Source organism: Pinus tabuliformis, chromosome 8 (genome assembly GCF_031772625.1).
Source record: "Pinus tabuliformis cultivar Carrire ecotype Pingquan chromosome 8, CPIR1, whole genome shotgun sequence".
NCBI lineage: Eukaryota > Viridiplantae > Streptophyta > Pinopsida > Pinales > Pinaceae > Pinus > Pinus tabuliformis.
In genome coordinates this window covers 1,832,984,908-1,832,991,752 of record NC_142294.1, presented here as the reverse complement: position 1 = coordinate 1,832,991,752, position 6,845 = coordinate 1,832,984,908, and positions in this window count along the sequence as shown.

The following is a 6,845-nucleotide window of genomic DNA, read 5'->3' as shown; positions in this document are numbered from 1 at the left end:
CTATGGATGATATTCCTATCAGGCTTCAGCGCTATGTAGTCGCAGTCCATGGACCATTTAGGAGATTTTTGCGTAAGGTAGCCCGTGCAGTGGTGTCGTATAGGAAGCACCACCAGTGATTGGCTAGTCACTTTGTAGACACATGCGACATTTTTGACTTTTTGTACTTTATCATTTTTGCCGATCATAAGGTGTTTTTCAACCTATGATCGAAGACGATGTATATTTTTTGACACACTCCTATCTATATATATCACTATTACCGGCTTATCTTGTTTAACATATGTGATGAAATGTTTTTAAATTTACTTGCATGATTATCGTAAATGTTTGTCCAACATTCGAGAAGCAATTGCATCTGCTAATGTATTTAAAGACCTTGGAATATGCTGATATTCAATGTAATCAAATTCACGTTCCAAGAGACGCACTCTCAAAAACAACCTTAATAACACAGGATTTCTAATGGCATAAACTCTATTAAGCTGTAATACAACAAGTTCAGAATCTAACCTCACTATCAAACGTCGAATTCCAAATGAAATAGATTCGGATAATAATTCAACCACTGCACTGTATTCTGCAATGTTGTTCGTTGTTTGACCGAGGCTTACCCCATGCATAGAAACTAACTCGTCAGAGGGTGAATAGATAACCCAAGCTGCGGAAGAGATATTCCGTGTACTACGACAAGCACCATCAGCAAATCCAATGTATGTTTGGAGAGGCGTCGACATCTGCAATATCAAGAGTAAAACCAAGATAAGCCAGAATAACGACGAAAAACACACTTGCTAAGCTAAGCACACTGACTAACTAACAAGCATACTAGCTAGAAAGAAAATCTAACCTAACTAAAAATTCTCCATACCCACCATTTAAGCATAATACCTCTTTAGGTAAAGTCCATTTCTGGGTTTACCCAAAGAGTCCCCATCAAAATCAACCAGCTCATAAGCCCCTTTTTCTAGCTTTCGCTTTACAATGTAGGGTCCATGCCACATAGGAACGAATTTTCCAGCACCTAGCTTATCGTTAGCTTGATCATATAATAGGACTAGGTCTCCCTCCGAAAAACTTCGAGGGGTCACATTTCTATCATACTGAGCTTTCATTCGCTTCGCGTGAGTCTCGATTGCCAATGTAGCGTCACGTCGAGTCTCATCTAATTTAGCTAAGTATAATAAACGTTTCTCCTCTTCGGAAGTAGCTGGGAGTAATTCGACAGCCATTTGAAGTGATGGGATTTCGCATTCAATGGGTAACACAGCTTCCAAGCCATAAACTAGCTGGAAAGGAGTGAACCCTGTTGAAGTTTTCACTGAGGTTCGGTATGCCCATAGCGCAAAAAATAACATGTTGTGCCAATTCGACCGATGAATACCAATGGTTCGTCGGATCATGATAACCAGAACTTTGTTGATAGACTCAACCAAACCGTTGGCTTGCGGATAATAAGGAGTAGAGCTATCGTGGCGCAAACCAAGCTGGCTTGTAAGCTCAGTCATCATGATGTTTCGAAAATGGCTCCCATGGTCAGTAATGATTGCTTGTGGGACACCAAACCTAGTTATAATATGATTGAATACGAAAACTGCAGCTGTTTTGCCGCTTGCGTCGAATGTAGGCATCGCCTCGGCCCATTTAGTGAAATAATCAACCGCGAGGATGATATACGCATGCCCCCGGCCGAGTGAGGGTTACAAGTAATAAAGTCGATACCCCATTTGGCGAATGGACCAACGGCAATTATAGGGTGGAGAGGAGCAGGTGGTGCGCGCATCTTTCGATCAAACACTTGGCAGTTGTGGCACTTCCGGACTGCAATGATACAATCTTTAAACATAGATGGCCAGAAGTAACCAGCGCGCAACACCTTCTGAGCTGTGGCATACCCAGACATATGACCGCCACATGCTCCAGAGTGACAATCATTCAAAACCCTCTCAGCCTCTTCGTGAGTTAAACAACGTCGAAAAACTAAGTCTGCCCCCCGGCGATAAAGTGTATCTCCAATAATTTTGTATTGCTGGGATTGAAACCGAATTTTTTGACGTTCCGCCTTTGAAGCTTCAGGCCGAAAGGTTTGGGTTTGGAGATAGATGATTATATCCCCGTACCACGGATCTAAAGTACTGATAAGAAACAAAGATTCGTCCGCAATGGACTCCTCTGCCACAGTCTCTGTGTCAGTACGCGGGAAATCACACATCAATTCCGCAAAAACTAAGGATTTCTTAGACTTGGACTTCTCGAACTCCAAGTCGAACTCTTGCAGGATAACGATCCATTTAGAGTACTTGCCCCCTAGCAGTTGTTTTGTCAAAATGTAAATCATAGGGTTGCAATCCGAAATAACTGTAGTTTTACGGAGAAGAATGTAGTGACGAAAACGCTGGACAGCTTGAACGGCTGCCAGGGCCAATTTCTCCACATGCGAATATTTTAGCTCAGTGGGATTTAAGGTCCTACTGAGATAATATATCACATGTTCCGCTCCGAATTCATCTTCTTGAACTAACACCATTCCAATGGTGGAATGCGAAGCTGCGAGGTATAAGAAGTAGTCCTGGTTGTAGTTGGGAGGATGCAACAACGGTGCATGGGTCAACGCGTGTTTAAGTGCATCAAAAGATTGTTGGGCAATCTCGTCCCAAAAGAATTGAGCATTCTGTTTCAACAACCGTGTAAAACCTTTAGTGACCTCGGCGTAGTTTGGGATGAATCGGCGTAAAAAGTTCGCTTTCCCTTGCAAACTTTGGAGTTGGCGCAAACTCGAAGGAGGCAATTTGATGATAGCTTCGACCTTCGAGGGATCGACGCGAATGCCGGCTTTTGAAACAACAAATCCCAGCAATCGACCTGTTTCTATACAGAAAACACACTTGTGGGGATTCAACCGAATTCGATAATGCCTACACCTCATAAAGATTGCTCGTAAGTGGACAAGGTGATCAGCTCGATGTAAAGAATGAGCAGGCAAATCATCGAGGTACGGTTGCACAATGTGCTTGATGTCATGAAATGCGTAAGACATCACCCGTTGAAAAGTGGCCCCGGCATTCTTAAGCCCAAAAGGTAATTTGCAATAAGCAAATGTCCCCCATGGACAAATGAATGCCGTTTTTGGTTGGTCGGCAGGTAGAATATTGATTTGATTATAGCCTGAAAAACCATCCATAAAGGAAAACATTTCACTTCCGGCACAATCATCAATAATTTGATCGATATAAGGCGTAGGATAGTTGTCTTTTGGACAAGCTCGATTGATATCCCTATAGTCGATACAGATTCTTATTGTTCCTTGTTTCTTGTTGACCGGAACAATATTCGATACCCAATCCGTTAACGGGATCGGATAAATGAAACCTGCTTTCAACAGCTTTTCGACTTCTGCTTTAATCGCAGCCGCTTTTCGAGGGTGAATCTGACGCAACCGTTGCCGGACGGGTTTAGCATCCGGGTAGGTCTTTGTTTCATGAACAACAATGGCAGGATCGATTCCTGGCATTTCCTCGTAAGACCAGGCAAACACATCGCGGAATTCTTGGAATAGGGCCTTGTAAGTTTGGATTTCATCTTCTGTACATGCGGCACCTATATGAATGTTCTCCTCAATTCCGGGCTTCACTGAAATATCAATGGGAATAGTACGAGAAATATTCCCTAAATTCAACTCTGAATCAGAATGTTTCGTTGGATCCTGAGCGTCTTTGACATATTCAGCGGTAAAGATAGATGAAAAATCATTTTCAAAAGCATCATCCTTAGGTAAAAACGAAGATCTGTGATGGAGATCTTCCCATGGTAGATCGTCTACACTTAGGATTTCGCGAAGTTGTTCGTCAGATGACACGACTTCGGGAAACGCTATCCGTTCTAAGGTTGAGGTGAAAAGTGATTCTTCACTGACCACATTCATTTGGTCGATTTCGGTTGAACGCGAGTCGGTAAAAGACATGACAGCTTCATAAGCAATTTCATATGGACTCAAAGGCATAGCATCACCGAATGAGTCTATCTCAGATTCAGATGGGACAATCCAAGGATCATCATAAATAATGTTTTCTGATGTAATCATATGAATTGTTGCAAATGAAGGATCTACGCTGAGTGGAGGGAGAGGAAAAGTTCCCAGTAAACCGGAATCCTTAACTAAACCTACACCAACGTCCCTATAAGGGATTGTCGTCTTACCGACATGCTGGATACTCTCTGAAGAGGCTGGGTCGGATGAAAAGTATGTCAGCTGATCAATAGTCACGATCTTACCGTTATGTGGAAACTTAATTACTCTGAAGACCGATGAAACGACCGCTGTCATAGCATATGACCAACTTCGACCCAAAAGAAGGTTGTAGTCTAGAGGGGCATCAACCACCTCCACATCCAGACTAACGGTTTTACCTTCTACCCCTATAGGCAATTCCTGTAGAATACCAAATGGACGGAACCCACGGCCATCAAAGGCCTTAAGGATGGTGGGGGATTGGTTCAACGAAGGAGAACCAAGAGATCTCCAACATTGAATCGACATAATACACGTAGAGGCTCCCTCATCAATCACAGTCCAATGAATAGGCCTGTTTTTTACTATCACTGGAATTTGGAAAGCCATTTGATGGGGGAGACGTGGTGTACTATTTTCTAGATCGAAGATTATCAGGTTCGGGTCCTGAACATCAACAGCTCTGATAGCCGACAAAAGTAATTTTCGTTGTGCTGGGCATGATTGCAGCACTTCTAATGCCGACATTGCTGAGGGTGAAACAGCTAAGTCCTCAACAATGTTGTAATTCTAGGCTGCTCTCGCATGTGGATTGAAAGCAGACCTTCGAAGTACACCCTTGGCGGGCGGTTTAATTACTAAGTCCGGGTTAGGTTTTTCGATCTGTAGTGGATCGGAACCAGGAGCTGAGGTTGATGGGTTAGAGTGAGAAGATTCTGCTTCTTTACCATCAACAGGATTCTTACTACCATAATCTTGCGATCGAGTCGCAATCCTCACATGAGACATCATCAAAATGGGTTCTTCACTGGCATTTGAGGAAGAACCTATCATCTTATTCTCCTGCTCCGGAAATGGATTTTTTAACACAGCAGGAGTGGGAGAACCTTTGACTATTTTCACAACCTCGGCCCGATGAGGGAAATCTCTCGTAAAATGATCCTCTTCACAAATAAGACAAGGATATCGAGGTTTGCGCTTTTCGTCATTGGTTTCCGACTTTTCCGTTTTCTCCTTCGGAGCCTTGTCTGCTTTAGCCTTCTTCTTTCCTTTCTTCTTTCCGCCGTTTTTTGATTTGGCCGTAGATGACTCTACAGCGTGAATATCGGCGGTAAGTTCAGGAGAAGACTCTCCTGTCGGGGAATCGGGCAAAGTGATAATAGGAGTAGTTGAAGCCTTGGAAGACTTCTTCTTGCTCTTTGTATTCACGATACCAATCATACCATCAGCGGCATGAGATCCCGAAGGAGCAGCAGCGATTTGATTCGACTTTGGAAGATCCGGAATCTTCTCGTGTAACGTACCCGACTGAGTATAAACTAAGTCAAGGTATTGCGCCTGAGCAATGACTTGCTCCTCAGTAACTACTCCGGCCTTAGCTACATCTTCAGTAATCTTCGGTAATAATGATTTAACAAACCATTCAGCTAAGATTTGGTCCGGGATAAAAACTTTCACTAGCCTTCTTCGACGTCTCCACTCATGAATGTGATCAGAAATATACGTGGACGTTGATTGTTTTAGTGAAGTTAATAACTCCGTGCCGTTATCGTATCTGACCGGCAACTGAAAGTGAGTTAAGAACGAGGTAGCTAACTGGCTAAAATTGTAAAAAGAGGCCCGTGGTAACTCAATGTACCACTTGGCCGCGAGACCAATGAGTGTACGCTGGAAAAGACATAAGCGGATCGAATCATCCGAGATAGAATTTGAAGCACACCAGAGGTGGTAAGTCATCACGTGATTGGACGGATCCTCTCCAGACTTACCTTCGAACTTGGGTATATCGCTGGGCAACTTATTTGGCATTGGCGGCCAGAACGGAAGATATTGAATTGGATCGTTCGTTAGGCGCGTCAAGTCTGGTAAATCCAAAGTTGCAATAAACGGTAACTGCCGGTTAGGATCTCTAAAACTCTCGGTCACAATACCGGCCCCAGGAGGAGTATATCCAGGATAACTAGGAACAGGAGTCGCATTTGGGATATTATATCCTCCTGGAAAACCAGGATTAACCGGACCGTACTGGGGTTGTTGAGGTTGTTGATAAGTGTACCCAGGATACGGTTGATACTGGTAAACCGGTTGTTGGACAGCTTGCCCAGGTTGGTACTGTCCCTGGTATGGTTGGTGAACAAATTGAGGTTGAGTAGTGACAACCGTACTTATACCAGGCTGACCTACAGGCATCTGGACCGTGGTTTGAATCGTAGATCCAGACAACGGTAAAGATGTCTGAGGAGTGGTTACAGAGACAGTAGAAACCTGAGCCGTCGATACTCCAGAAGTAAGTATGGTAGATGTGGCGGTAGTTGCAGCAGCCGTTTGAGATGGAGTACTAGGTGCAATTGGCGGCTGAGTAACTACCGAAGTTACAGAAGTTTGAACATTTGACTGGACAGGTTGCGGTTGCTGGGGTGGACCAGAAACTACGGGTTGTCCAGCTTGAGGTACCAACTGTATACTTGGCTGCAACACCTGTTGACCCTGTGACGGATCCCACACTAACATTCCAGGGTATTGACCCATAACAGGTTGAGGATACTGAGATCCATAACCAGATTGAGGATAGGGTTGATAATTGTAAGGTGCAGTTCCCATACCTTGACCATATGAT